Source organism: Cetorhinus maximus, chromosome 14 (genome assembly GCF_964194155.1).
Source record: "Cetorhinus maximus chromosome 14, sCetMax3.hap1.1, whole genome shotgun sequence".
In the NCBI taxonomy this organism is placed as follows: Eukaryota; Metazoa; Chordata; class Chondrichthyes; order Lamniformes; family Cetorhinidae; genus Cetorhinus; species Cetorhinus maximus.
The window spans coordinates 114,027,450-114,041,711 of NC_135892.1; positions in this window are offsets into that span (position 1 = coordinate 114,027,450).

Consider the following 14,262-nt stretch of genomic DNA (forward strand, 5'->3'; position numbering starts at 1 on the left):
TTGGTTACTGTTCTTTCAAAGGCACTCCTTTGGTTGTAAAATGCTTTGGGATCTTTTGACATCACTTATAAACGCAAGTTCTTTATTTTTAGGAACTAATCCATAGAGGTGCAAAAATTCCTTAAGGATTTCTTCCTTCTTACTCCAGAACCTTGTGAACATTTCAAAAGAAAAATACTGTAGATGCCGGAAATCTGAAATAAATGCACAAAGTGCTAGAAATACTCAGCAGGTTAAGCAGCATCTTTGGAGAAACAGTTAATGTTTCAAGCCCATGACCTTTCATCAGAACTGTTCATAACAAAAGCGACCTGAAATGTGAACTCTATCTCTCTCTCCACAGATGCTGCTAGACATTGCAAATATTTACTCTTTCCACTGTCTTTTAAATTCTCTCTATGCATTGTGAATTAGTTAGCCCCATTTACAACAATTGAAATCAATCTAAAGTTTTCTGTAATGAGTTGTAGCATTGTCACATTTTGAATGCTTGTCACTTTAAATTAATCTCACAGCAGCAGCTGGAGTATTATCAGGACATTCAGAAACCTGCTGTGATAAGGAGCTTTTTCCTAGCCTTGTTTACTTGCTTTCTCTGTAACTAAATAATTGAATCAGGCGTCTAGAGTTTAATGTGTTACTAGTCTCAGTACAAAGCCTTTTTAAAAAAAATCCTTTCACAGGATGTGGGCTTCACTGGCTAGGCCAGCATTTTTATTGCCCATCCCTAATTGCTCTTGGGAAGGTGGTGGTGAGCTGCCTTCTTGAACCGCTGCAGTCCATGTGGTGTAGGTACACCCACAGTGCTGTTAGAGAGGGGGTTCCAGGATTTTGACCCAGTGACAGTGAAGAAACGGCGATATATTTCCAAGTCACGATGGTGAGTGACTTGGAGGAGAACTTGCTTCGTAACCTACTGAGCTATCAGCCCACAATAGCTGCTTTTAGTTTAAATGTTCCTTCTGGATGGCTCCATTCAACTTAGAGTTATGGAGTCACTATAGCACTGAAGGAGGCTATTCAGCCCATCGAGTCCTTGCCAGGTCTCAGTAGAGCAATCCAGTCAGTCCCATTTTATCCCTGAAAGAAATAGGATTTATGATGCATCTTAAGAGGGAGAGGTAGAGAAATTGAGGGCTGCGGGGGTGCGTTGAGCTCCAGAGCTTAGGGCCTAGGCAGCTGAAGATGTGCAAGAGGCTAGGTTTAAAGGGATGCAGATATATTGGAGGGTTGGATGAGATTAGAGATAGGGAGTGGTAAAGTCATGGGGGCATTTGAACACATGGATGAGAATTTTAAAATTGAAGCACTGCTGGAGTGGGAACCAGTAATGGGTGAACAGGATTTGACGCGAGTCTGGATACAGCAGCTGAATTTTGGATATACTTTAGATTCTGGAAGGTGGCAGGCTAGCTAGGAGCGCATTCTTACCATCCTAGCCCAGCTTAGGATCATTAACAGAGCTAGCAAAGTATTATTATTTTTCCTGCTCATGAAGGGAGCAAGTTTAAAGTTCTGCAACAATTGTATGACCTTCTGTACGTTGCTTGGCTAATGCTTATCTGTTACTTTTAATAAATGTGTTCTTTGATTTAAAGTCTAAACTACAGTCTAGTAAGAGAGTGTTATTCTTCCATTATCTGAAGGTCAGATGATCAGGAGGCAGCCTGGGTCACATCCTATATGCTAATAAACCAACAAGGATTTTTGTGTAAGCACCAGGCTATGCTAAAGTCAGCCAATCTAATGGACCCCCAGGACCTCTGAACTTCTCCCGCCAGTCAATAGAAATAAACGATTCTGAGTAAACGCTATCAACAGAACAAGATTATAATTTGTTTACTTTTATCTTTAACTACAATTAGATAACTCTTTCAAAGAGCGGCACAGGCACATTTGTCCACATGACCTCCTTTTGCGCTCCATTGTTCCATGAAGTTGTGTATTCTTCATTCATACTTACTTTAGAAAAATGTCTGTGGATAAAGCATCACCATTTGGGTGAGTTTTATGGCTCAGCCTCCCTTTTCAATGCTGACATGATCAAACCTCGAAACAATGGGAGAGGCCATACCTTCTCCCCTTGCTCACTGATCTCAGAATTGTTACAGTGTAGGAGATGGCCATTTGGCCCATCATGTCTGCACTACCTCTCCAAATGAGCAATTCACTTAATGCCATTCTCCCACCTTCGCCCTGTAACCATGTACATTCTTTTCAAATAAGAGTCTAATTTCCTTTCGATTGAACCTACCTCCACCCTCAGGCAGTACATTCAAGACCTTAACCACTCACACGAAGAAGTTTTTGTTTCATATCGTTATCGCTTCTTTTGCGAATTACATTAAAGCTATGCCCTCCCATTCTCTATCCTTTCACGAATGGGAACAGTTTGTCCCCAACTACTCTGACCAGACCCCCGATGATCCACAGACATTGTTCCCAGCACAGCATCACCTCAACTTGAAACCTCTCATCCATGTGTTCAAATCCCTCAATGGCCTCACCCCTCCCTATCTCTGTAACCACTTTCAGCATTAAATCCTGCAAGATCTCTGCGCTCTTCCAATATTGGCCTCTTGCACTTGCTCGATTTCCTTTGCTTACCATTGTTGGTCATCACTTTACTGGAATTCCCTCCCTAAACTTCGCTGCCTCTCTAGGTCTCTGAAAACCTACCTCAAGCTTGAGGACATCTGCTCTAATATCATCTTTTGTGGTTCGGTGTCAAATATTGCCTGATAATGCTCCTGTTATGGATGGCTTAACATATTAAAGCCACTATATGAATGCAAGTTGTTATTGTTGAAAAACCTAATGAAATCAGATTAATTTGTTTGCATCAGGTTAATGGATATCACGTGGTTAATTCCAGATGAAGGACACCATTCAACTCATGTAACTCATCCCTCCACAGAACCTTACAATCTCTCACCGTTGCATCCAATTATTTGCTGACCGACTCCGTAGCTTTTACCATCCCTCATTCACCCAGAGGCTAATTTAAGTGTTAACCAGTGTGTGTGAAAAGGAACTTCCTGATCTCAGATCAGAACTTGTCTTAAAGTTAGGGTGTAACTTTAGAACAGTGACTGGCCTTTTCTGTTGCATTTACTCCCTACCCATTTCGTGGATACACTAGCCCAGTGGTTGTTTTTGGGTTAATAATCCTAGAGAACAAGAGTTCAAATCCCACCATGGGCAGTTTGAGAATTTCATTCAGCCTAAAAAATTTGGAAATAAAAAGTTGCCATCAGTGAAAGTGGCAATGAAACTGTTAGATTGTCATTAAAAAAAAAACCTGTTCACTCTTGTCCTTACCCAGTCTGAACATAAGTACACAAGAAATAGAAACAGGAGTAAGCCATAAAGATAATGGCTGAACTTTTCCATCAACTCCTCTTTCCTACACTATCCCTATATCCCTCGATTCCCTTAAGAGCGGAATTTTATGGTCCCATCACGGTGGGGGCAGGGCTGGGAAATGTGACAAGCCATTCAAAAGTCCACTGGCTTCAGTTGGATCAGATGGTTCTGCCATTGGGAGGGGCCATAAAATTCCACCCTTAGTGCCCAAAATCTATCGATTTCAGTCTCGAATATACTCAATGACTGAACATCCTCAGCTCTCTGGGGTAGAGAATTCCAAAGATTCGCAGCCCTTTTGAAGGAAGAGCTTTCCTCTCATCTCAGTCCTAAGTAGCTGACCCCTTATCTTGATACTATGACCCTTAAGTCTGAACTGCACAGCCAGGAGGAAACAGCCTCTCAGCATCAATATAAGTGGCTTAGCAAGGTCACCCATTTGTTCCAAAGCTGTTGCAAAGATAGAAAACTCTTTCGAGTTATCAACAGTCACAGATTGCAACTCTTTCAAGTATAATCGCAGTTCTTGGTTTCCGGGAGTGGGACATGAACCCACAACCCTCTGATTCAAAGGCGAGGGTGCTATGGACTGAGCCACAGCTGACACCTTGCAAAGATAGAATGCGCACCTTCTCAAGGCAACTGCAAATGGGCAATTAATGCCGGATGTGCCAGCAATGCTCACTTCCCAAGAACTAAACCCCTTTCCCCATTGTTCTCCTCAGCCCAGCCCCTTTCCCCATTGTTCTCCTCAGAACAATCACAGCTTCTCCAATCTTCTCACTGAACTGAAGTTTCTCATTCCTGGTATCACTAATATATATCTCCTAAACCATTTTCAAGGCCCCGGCATTTTTCTTGAAATGTAGTGCCCAGAATTGACCACATTACTCCAGGCGTCTTTATAAAGGGTTAAAATAACTTGGTTTTATCTACTCTTTGCTTCTATTAATAATGCCAAGATTCCCATAAGTTTTAAAAAAAAAAACAGCTTTCTTAACTTGCCCTGCTATCTTCAAAGATTTGTGTACATATGTCCCCAGATCTCTCCATCTCTGCACCCCCTTTAAAATTGTACCATTTAGTTTTTATATTGTTCCTCCTCATTCCTCCCACCAAAACACCTAATTTCACACCTCCCTCTGTTAAATTTCATCTTGCCTTGTGTTTGCCTGTTTCATTAATCCTGAAGTTTGTTAACTCTCCTCCACATTGTTTACCCTAAAGCTAGATGCGAATAATTTTTTTAAAAAAATCACACCTACGCAGATGTGCGCCTACACATTTATCTGCCGCAACATTAACATGGTTTAAACTTGAAAATAAAGGGGAAACTCTCTGCCCTTCACAATCAGAGGCCGGGACCTGACCACCTCCATTCTAAATGATTTCTTAACTGAACTAACAAAACCTCTCAGCCTGCTGTGCACATGTATAAATAAAACAAAAAAAAAAATTGGAAATACACAGCAGGTGAGTCAGTGTCTATAAAGAGAAGTGGCCTATAATTGACATTTTGCTGTGCAGCTCTTCATCGTGACTGAAATCTAAACGGTAACTAACGGTTGCTTTTAGTAAGTTTGGAAAAATAGAACATGAGGAGAAAGGACAGGAAGAACCAATGGCGACAGAATAAGCAAGGTGAAAGCATTTTTTAAAAATTTGTTCACTCGCAGGAGTCACCGGCAAAGCCAACATTTATTGCCCATCCCTAATTTTCTTTTGGAATGTTTCAGAGGGCAGTTCAAAGTCAACTACATTGCTGTGGGTGTCTGGAGTCACATACAGGCCAAACTGGGCGAGGCCAACAGATTTCCTTCCCTAAAGGATACCAGTGAACCAGTTAGGTTTTTAATGACAATCCAGCAGTCGCATGGCCACCATTACTGAGGCTAGCTTTTAATTCCAGGTTTAATTGAATTTAAATTAATTAGGTAACTGCTTATCTGTCTTCACTAGAGAAGAGGACGCTGCCAAGGTCTCAGTAAAGGAGGTGGTCGTGGAGAAATTGGCTAGGATAAAAATAGATAGAGGAGGCACTTAATTAGAAACTGCTAATAGAAGAGTTTTGAGGACAAGGTGTCAGCTGCGGGTCAACGGATAGCTCTCTCCCCTCCGAGCCAGAAGGCTACGGGTTCAAGTTCTACACCAGACACTCAAGCACACAATTTCTTCTCCGCCGATGCTGCCAGACCTGCTGAGTTTTTCCAGGTAATTCTGTTTTTGTTTTACTCAAGCACACAATCTAGGCTGGCAATCCTAGTGCAGGGAAAAAAAAAAGTGCGCTCCGCTGTCGGGGCTGCCATCTTTCAGGTGAAATGTTAAATTGAGGCCCTGTCTGTGCTCTCAGGTGAACGTAAATGATCCCGTGGTCATTACTTTGAAGAACAGCAGGGGAGTTCGCGCCAGTATCTTGGCCAATATTTATCCTTCAATCAACATCAACAAAGCAGATTATCAGTTCCTTACCACAGTGCTGTTTGTTGTGTGCAAATTGGTTGCAGTGTTTCCTACATTACTTCGCTGGCTATGAAGTACTTTGGAACATCCTGACAAAAAAGTGTTATATTAAGGTTTTCTCTGAAGCAAAGAATATTCTCAGTGAGGTGATGGGCATGAAACAATGTGCAAATATTGGAGGGTGAAAGGCAAACGAGCGGGCTGTAGTAAATTGGTGGGCAATGGGAAAGCAGGGTCACATGTACAGACAGAACTGTTCAGCAAAAACAGTCACTTACTTTGCGTTTGGGCTCCTCAACATGGAGGAGACTGCATGGGGAGCGTTGAACACTAGAACAGAGAAGGACATGTAAGTAGCGGTGTACATGGAAGGGTTGTTTAGGGCCCCAAGATGTGGCAGCGAATTTTAAAACCGGGGCGCTACTTAACCTGGAGCCAAGTTAGGTCAGTGAGCAAAGGGTGAAGAGGACTTCAATGTGAGTGAGGATACAGGCAGCTGAGTTTTGGAAAAACTTAATTTTATGGAGGGATGATGATAGGAGGCTGGCCAGGAATGCAATGGAGCTGCGTGGGAAGAGGTCTTCCATCTTGCATCCCTGCTACCTGCAGCAAAATGCCACAGTGCACTTTCACCTCTCCTCAGTTTCTGTAGGGACTGCCCCCTCCCTGATGTCTTTGCTCACTCTTCCACCACTCCTAATTCCTGCTTTCCTCCCTGACTGGCCCATGTTTGTGTTTATGCTCCACACAAGCCTTCACCCATCCTTTTAGCATATTCTTTCTATCCCTAACGTATTTATCTAGCTTCCCCTTAGATGCATCAGTGCTATTCAACTGAACCACTCCTTGTGATAAAGAATTCCACGTTCTAACGACTTGCTGGGTTAAGAGGTTTCTCCTGAATTTACTGGTGTCTTCATCATTAATGGCCCTAGTTTAGGCCTTCCGCACAAGTGCAAAGATCTACTCCATAATATTACAGCAAAATACTACAGATTCTGGAAATCTGAAATAAAAACCAAAAATGCTGAAAAAACTCAGCAGGTCTAGCAGCATCTGTGGAGAGAGAAACAGAGTTAACAGATCTAGACTCAGACATTTACAGCACAGAAGATGGCCATTCGGCCCATCGTGTCCGCGACAGACAACAAAGATCTGACTACACTAATCCCATTTTCCAGTGCTTGGCCCATAGCCCTGGAAGCTATGGCAACACAAGTGAATATCTAAATACTTATTAACTGTTACGAGTTTTCCGACTCAACCACCCTTTCAGGCAGTAAGTTCCAGACTCCCAACACCCTCAGGGTGAAAATATTTCTCCTCAACTCCCCCCTTAGCCTTCTACTTCTTACCTTAAATCTATGCCCCCTGATTATTGACCCCTCTACTAATGGAAAAGTACCTTCCTATCCACACTATGTCCCCCATAATCTTATACACCTCTATCAGGTCCCCTCTCAACCTTCACTGCTCTAAGGAGAACAGCCCCAGCCTATCCAATCTTTCCTCATAGCTCAGACCCTCCAGCCCAGACAGCATCCCGATAAATCTCCTCTGCATCCTCTCCAGTACAGTCACATCCTTCCTATGACGTGGTGACCAGAACTGCACATAGCACTACAGTTGTGGGCTAACCAGCAATTTATACAGTTCCAGCATAACCTCTCTGCTCTTGTATTCTATGCCTCGGCTAATGAAAGCAATTAGCCCATATGCCTTCTTAACCACCTTATCTACCTGCCCTGCTACCCTCAGGGATCTGTGGATGTGTGCACCAAGGTCCCTCTAATCTTCAGTACTTTTCAGGGTCCTAACGTTCTTTAGTGTAATCCCTTTGCCTTGTTAGCCCTCTCCATAAGGCCATAAGATGTAGGGGCAGAAGTAGGCCATTTGGCCCATCGAGTCTGCTCCGTCATTCAATGAGATCATGACTGATCTGATAATCCTCAACTCCACTTTCCTGCCCTTTCCCAATAACTGATTAAAAATCTGTCTATCTCCGCCTTGAATATACTTAACGACCCAGCCTCTACAGTCCTCTGCGGTAAAGAATTCCACAGATTAACTATCTGAGAGAAGAAATTCCTCCTCGTCTCTGTCTCAAATGGGCATCCCTTACTCTGAGATTATGCCCTCTGGTCCTAGACTCTCCCACAAGGGGAAACAACCTCTCAGCATCTACCCTGTTAAGCCCCCTAAGAATCTTATGTTTCGGTAAGATCGCCTCTCATTCTTCCAAACTCCATTGAGTACAGACACAACCTACTCAACCTCTCCTCATAAGAAAATCCCTCCATACCCTGGATCAACCTGGTGAACATTCTCTGGATTGCCTCCAATGCCAGTACATCTTTCCTTAGATAAGGGGACCAAAACTGTTCACAGCATTCTAGGTGTGGTTTAACTAGTGCCTTGTGTAGTTTTAGCAAGACTTCCCTATTTTTACATTCCATTCCCTTTGAAATAAAGGCCAACATTCCACTTGCCTTACCTATTACCTGCTGAACTTATGTTAGCTTTTTGATTTACATGCACAAGGACTCCCAAATCCCTCTGTTCTGTAGCTTTCTGCAGTCTTTTCCCATTTAAATAATATTCAGCTCCTCTATTCTTCCTGCCAAAGTGCATAATGCACATTTTTCCACATTATATTCCATCTGCCAAGTTTTTGCCCACTCTCTTAACCTGTCTATATCCCTCTGTCATCGACTTGTCATCCTCACCATTTGCCTTCCCACCTATTTTTGTACCATCTGCAAATTTGGCAATAGTAGATTCACTTCCCTCATCTAAGTCATTAATATATATTGTAAATAATTGAGACCCCAGCACTGATCCCTGCAGCACTCCACTAGTTACAGGTTGCCATCCTGAAAATGTCCCCCTTATCCCAACTCTCTGTCTTCTATTAGTTAGCCAATCCTCTATCCATGCTAATATACTACCTCAAACACCATGGGCTCTTATCTTACTAAGTAGCCTTACATGCGGTACCTTATCGAACGTCTTTTGGAAATCCAAATATATTACATCTACTGGTTCCCCTTTATCTATCATACTCGTTACCTCATCAAGGAATTCTAATAAATTTATCAGGCACGATTTCCCCTTCATGAAGCCATGCTGACTCCGCTTGATTAGGTTATGTAACTCTAAATGCTCTATTACATCCTTCATAATAGACTCTTAATATTTTCCCAATGACAAGTGTTAAACTAACTGGCCAAAAGTTACCTATTTTTTGTCTCCCTCCTTTTTTGAATATAAACATAAAAATATAGAAAATAGGAACAGGAGTAGGCCATTTGGCCCTTCGAGCCTGCTCCGCCATTCATTATGATCATGGCTGATCATCCAACTCAATAGCCTGCTTCTGCTTTCTCCCCATATCCTTTGATCCCTTTCGCCCCAAGAGCTATATTTAACTCCTTCTTGAAAACATACAATGTTTTGGCCTCAACTACTTTCTGTGGTAGCGAATTCCACAGGCTCACCACTCTCTGGGTGAAGAAATTTCTCCTCATCTCAGTCCTAAATGGTCTACCCCGTATCCTCAGACTGTAACCCCTGGTTCTGGACTCCCTCACCATCGGGAACATCTTTCCTGCATCTACCCTGTCTAGTCCTGTTAGAATTTTATAGGTTTCTATGAAATTCCTCCCTCATTCTTCTCAACTCCAGCGAATATAATCCTAACTGACTCAATCTCTCCTCATATGTCAGTTCCGCCATCCCAGGAATCGGTCTGGTAAACCTTCGCTGCACTCTGTCTATAGCAAGAACATCCTTTCTCAGATAAGGAGACCAAAACTGCACACAATTTTCCAGCTGTGGTCTCACCAAGGCCCTGTATAATTGCAGCAAGACATCCCTGTTCCTGTACTCGAATCCTCTGGCTACGAAGGCTAACATACCATTTGCCTTCTTTACCGCCTGCTGCACCTGCATGCTTACCTTCAGCAACTGGTGTTTGAGGACACCCAGGTCTCGTTGCACATTTCCCTCTCTCAATTAATAGCCATTCAGATAATAATCGCCTTCATGTTTTTCTACCAAAGTGGATAACCTCACATTTCTCCACATTATACTGCATCTGCCATGCATTTGCCCACTCACTCAGCTTGTCCAAATCACACTGAAGCATCTCTGCATCCTCCTCACAGCTCACCCTCCCACCCAGCTTTGTGTCATCTACAAATTTAGTGGTATTATATTTAGTTCCCTCATCTAAATCACTAATGTATGTTGTGAATAGCTGGGGTCCCAGCACCGATCCCTGCAGTACCCCACTGGTCTCTGTCTGCCATTCAAAACAAGACCCATTTATTCCTACTCTTTGTTTCCTGTCTGCCAATCAGTTTTCTATCCATCTCAATACACTACCCCCAATCCCATGTGCTTTAATTTTACACGTCAATCTCTTATGTGGGACTTTGTTGAAAGCCTTCTGAAAGTCCAAATAAACCACATCCACTGGCCCCCCCCTCATCAACTCTACTAGTTGCATCCCCGAAAAATTCCAGTAGATTTGTCAAGCATGATTTCCCTTTCATAAATCCATGCTGACTGTCTGATTCTGCCACTGTTTTCCATGTGCTCAGCTATTAAATCTTTTTATAACAGACTCTAGAATTTTCCCCACTACCAACATTAGGCTGACTGGTCTATAATTACTTGTTTTCTCTCTACCTCCCTTTTTAAATAGTGGGGTTACATTAGCTACCCTCTAATCTGTAGGAACTGTTCCAGAGTCTATAGAATCTCAGAAGATGACCACCAATGCATCCACTATTTCTAGGGCCACTTCCTTAAGTACACTGCGATGTAGATTATCAGGCCCTGGGGATTTATTGGCCTTCAATCCATCAATTTCCCCAACAGCATTTCCCTACTAATACTGATTTCTTTCAGTTCCTCCCTCTCACTAAACCCTGTGTTCCCCAACATTTCTGGTATGTTATTAGTGTCCTCCTTTGTGAAGACAGAACCAAAGTATGTATTTAGTTGGGCAGCCATTTCTTTGTTCCCCATTATAAATTCCCCTGTTTCTGACTGTAAGGGACCTACATTTGTCTTCACCAATCATTTTCTCTTCACATACCTATAGAAACTTTTACAGTCAGTTTTTACGTTCCCCGCAAACTTACTCTTGTATTCTATTTTCCCCTTCTTAATCAATCTCTTGGTCCTCCTTTGCTGAATTCTAAGCTGCTCACAATCCTCAGGTCTGTTGTTTCTTCTGGCCAATTTGTAAGCCTCTTCCTTGCATCTAATACTATTTCTAATTTCCCTTGTAAGCCATGGTTTGGCCACCTTTCCTGTTTTACTTTTGTGCCAGACAGGAATAAACAATTGTTGCAGTTCACCCATGCACTCTTTGAATGTTTGCCATTGCCTTTCCACCATCATCCCTTATAGTAACGTTTCCCAATCCATCATAGCCAACTCGCGCCCCATACCATCGTCGTTTCCTTTATTAAGGTTCAGGACCCTAGTCTCAGAATCAACTACGTCACTCTCCATCTTGATGAAGAATCCTATCATATTATGGTCGCTCACCCCCAAGGGGCCTTGCGCAACTAGATTGCCAATTATTCCTTTCTCATTACACAATACCCAGTTTAGGATGGCCTGTTCTCTAGTTGGTTCCTCAACGTATTGGTCCAGAAAAACATCCTGTGTACAGTCCAGGAATTCCTCCTCATTTGATATGTCCAATCTATATGCAGATTGCAGTCACCCATAATTACGGATGTTCCTTTATTTTCTCTATTCGTCTCTAATTTCCTGTTTGTCATCTGCAAACTTCTTTATCATACTCCCTATATTTAAGTCCAAATCACTTATGTACACCACAAACAGCAAGGGCCCCAGCACCGAGCCCTGCAGAACCCCACTGGAAACAGATTTCCAGTCACAGAAACATCCCTCTACCATCTCCCCGTTTCCTGCCTCTCAACCAATTTTGGATCCAACATGCCTTGGATCCCATGGGCTCTCACTTCCTTGACCAGTCTGCCATGAGGGACCTTATCAAAAGCCTTACTAAAGTCCATGTAGACCACATCAAATGCATTACCCTCATCAACATTCCTGGTTACCGCCTCAAACATTTGATCAAATTTGTCAAACACGACGATCCCTGACTAATCCAAGTTTCTCCAAGTGCAGATATACTCTGTCCCTCAGAATTCTTTCTCGTAACTTCCCCACCACCAAGGTTAGACTGACTGGCCTGTAATTTCCTGGTCTATCCCTTCCCCCGTTTTTTAATAATGGGACAACTTTAGCAGTCCTCTGGCACCTCACCTGTGGTCAGAAAGGATTTGAAAATTACTGCCAGGGCCCCTGATATCTCATCCCTTGCTTCTCTCAAAAGCCTGGGATACATCTCATCCAGCCTGCAGATTTACCCAGTTATAAAGGCTGCTAAACCTGCTAGTGCCTCCTCTCTCTATGTTAATTTCCTCTAATATTTCACAGTCCTCCACTCTGATGTTTATACCTGCGTCGTCCTTTTCCATTGTGAAGAATGACGCAAAGTATTCATTGAGGACTGTACCCACAACTTCCGGGTCCACACACAGATTATCTCTATGGTCCCTAATTGGCCCTAACCTTTCCCTAGTTATTCTCTTGCTCTTTATATATTTTTTAAAAAACCTTTTGGGTTTTCCTTTATTGTACCCACCAATGCTTTCTCATGCACTCTCTTAGCTTTCCTAATTTCCTTCCTGCACTTTTTATACTCCTCTATGGCCTCTGCTGTATTGAGCCTTCGGTATCTGCCATCAACTTTTTTAAAAAAAAAAATCCTAACCTTTATGTCCCTGGACATCCAGGGTTCTCCGGACTTGGTCCCCCCCTCCTTTCTCTTTACGGGAACCTATTTTCCCTGTACTCTCGCTATTTCCTCCTTGAATGCCTCCCACTGCTCTGACAGTTTTATCTGCAAGTAGCTGCTCCCAGTCCACTTGGGCCAAATCGTGTCTCATCTTAGTAAAATTAGCCTTTCCCCAGTTTCGAACTTTATTCCTGGCCCAACCTTATCCTTTTCCATAAGTGTCCTAAATCTAACTGAGTTATGGTCACTATTTCCAAAATGCTCCCCTACTGATATGCTTTCCACCTGCCCAGGCTCATTACCAAATATTAGGTCCAGAACTGCCCCATCCCTTGTTGGGCTTTCCAAATACTGGCTAAAAAAGTTCTCCTGGATGCAACTTAAGAATTTTGCTCCTTCCCTACCTTGCAAACTAATACTGTCCCAGTTAATATTTGGGCAGTTAAAATCCCTTACTATTACTGCCTTATTATTCTTACACTTCCCTGAAATTTGATCACATATTTGATCCTATATCTCTTCTTGACTGTTTGGGGGCCTATAGTACACACCCAACCCTTTTGTATTTTTTTATTTCTACCCATATGGCTTAATTTGATGCCATCTTTCCAAGATATCATCTCTCTTCTCATTGTTATAATTGATTCCTTGATCAATATTGTGACACCCCTTCCTCTTCTATCCCCCTCTCTATCTCATCTGAATACCCTATAGCCAGGAACGCTGAGCTACCAACCCTGCCCTTCTTTTAGCCAAGTCTCAGTCTCCCATGTGCCTGTCTGTGCCCTCAACTCCTCTGCCTTATTCTTCAGGCCCCTTGCATTAAAATATATTCCATTTAGCCTTGCTAAACTCACTTCTTTCTTATCTAGCCTATGTATCCTCTGCCCTCCAGACTCACTTACTAGCGTACTCCACCTCTTTTCTCATGTAGGTCCATGAGAATCACCAAAAGCCACAGCGTCACATTCCACGCGTATATTCATGGCACTCAGCCCTACCTCACCAACACCTCTCTTGACCCCTCCTCTGTCTATAAATTGTCAGGCTGCTTATTTGACATCCACTACTGGATCGGCAGAAATTTCCTCCAACTAACTATTGGAAAGACCAAAGCCATTGTTTTCAGTCCCCACCACAAACTCTGTTCCCGAGCAACCCACACCAACCAATTCTCAGACAACTGCCTGGTGGCTGAACCAGACTGTTCATAATCTTGGTGTCATATTTGAAAACACATATCCAGGCTATCACTAAGACTGCCTATTTTCCCCTTTGTTCCTGTCTCATCTGCTGCTAAAACCCTCATTCATGCCTTTATTACCTCTAGATTCAACTACTCCGTTGCGTTCCTGGCCAGCCTCCCATCTTCATCCCTTCATAAAATTAAACTTTTCCAAAACTCTGCTGCCTGTATCCTCACTCGCATTGAAGTCTTCTTCACCCTTTGCTCACTGACCTAACTTGGCTCCAGATTAAGTAGCGTCTCGGTTTTAAAATTCACAGCCTGGTTTCCAAATCTCTATGGTTCTCCCATATCCTATCTTTAAATTCCTTCAGCTCAACAACCCTCTGAAATATCTGTAATC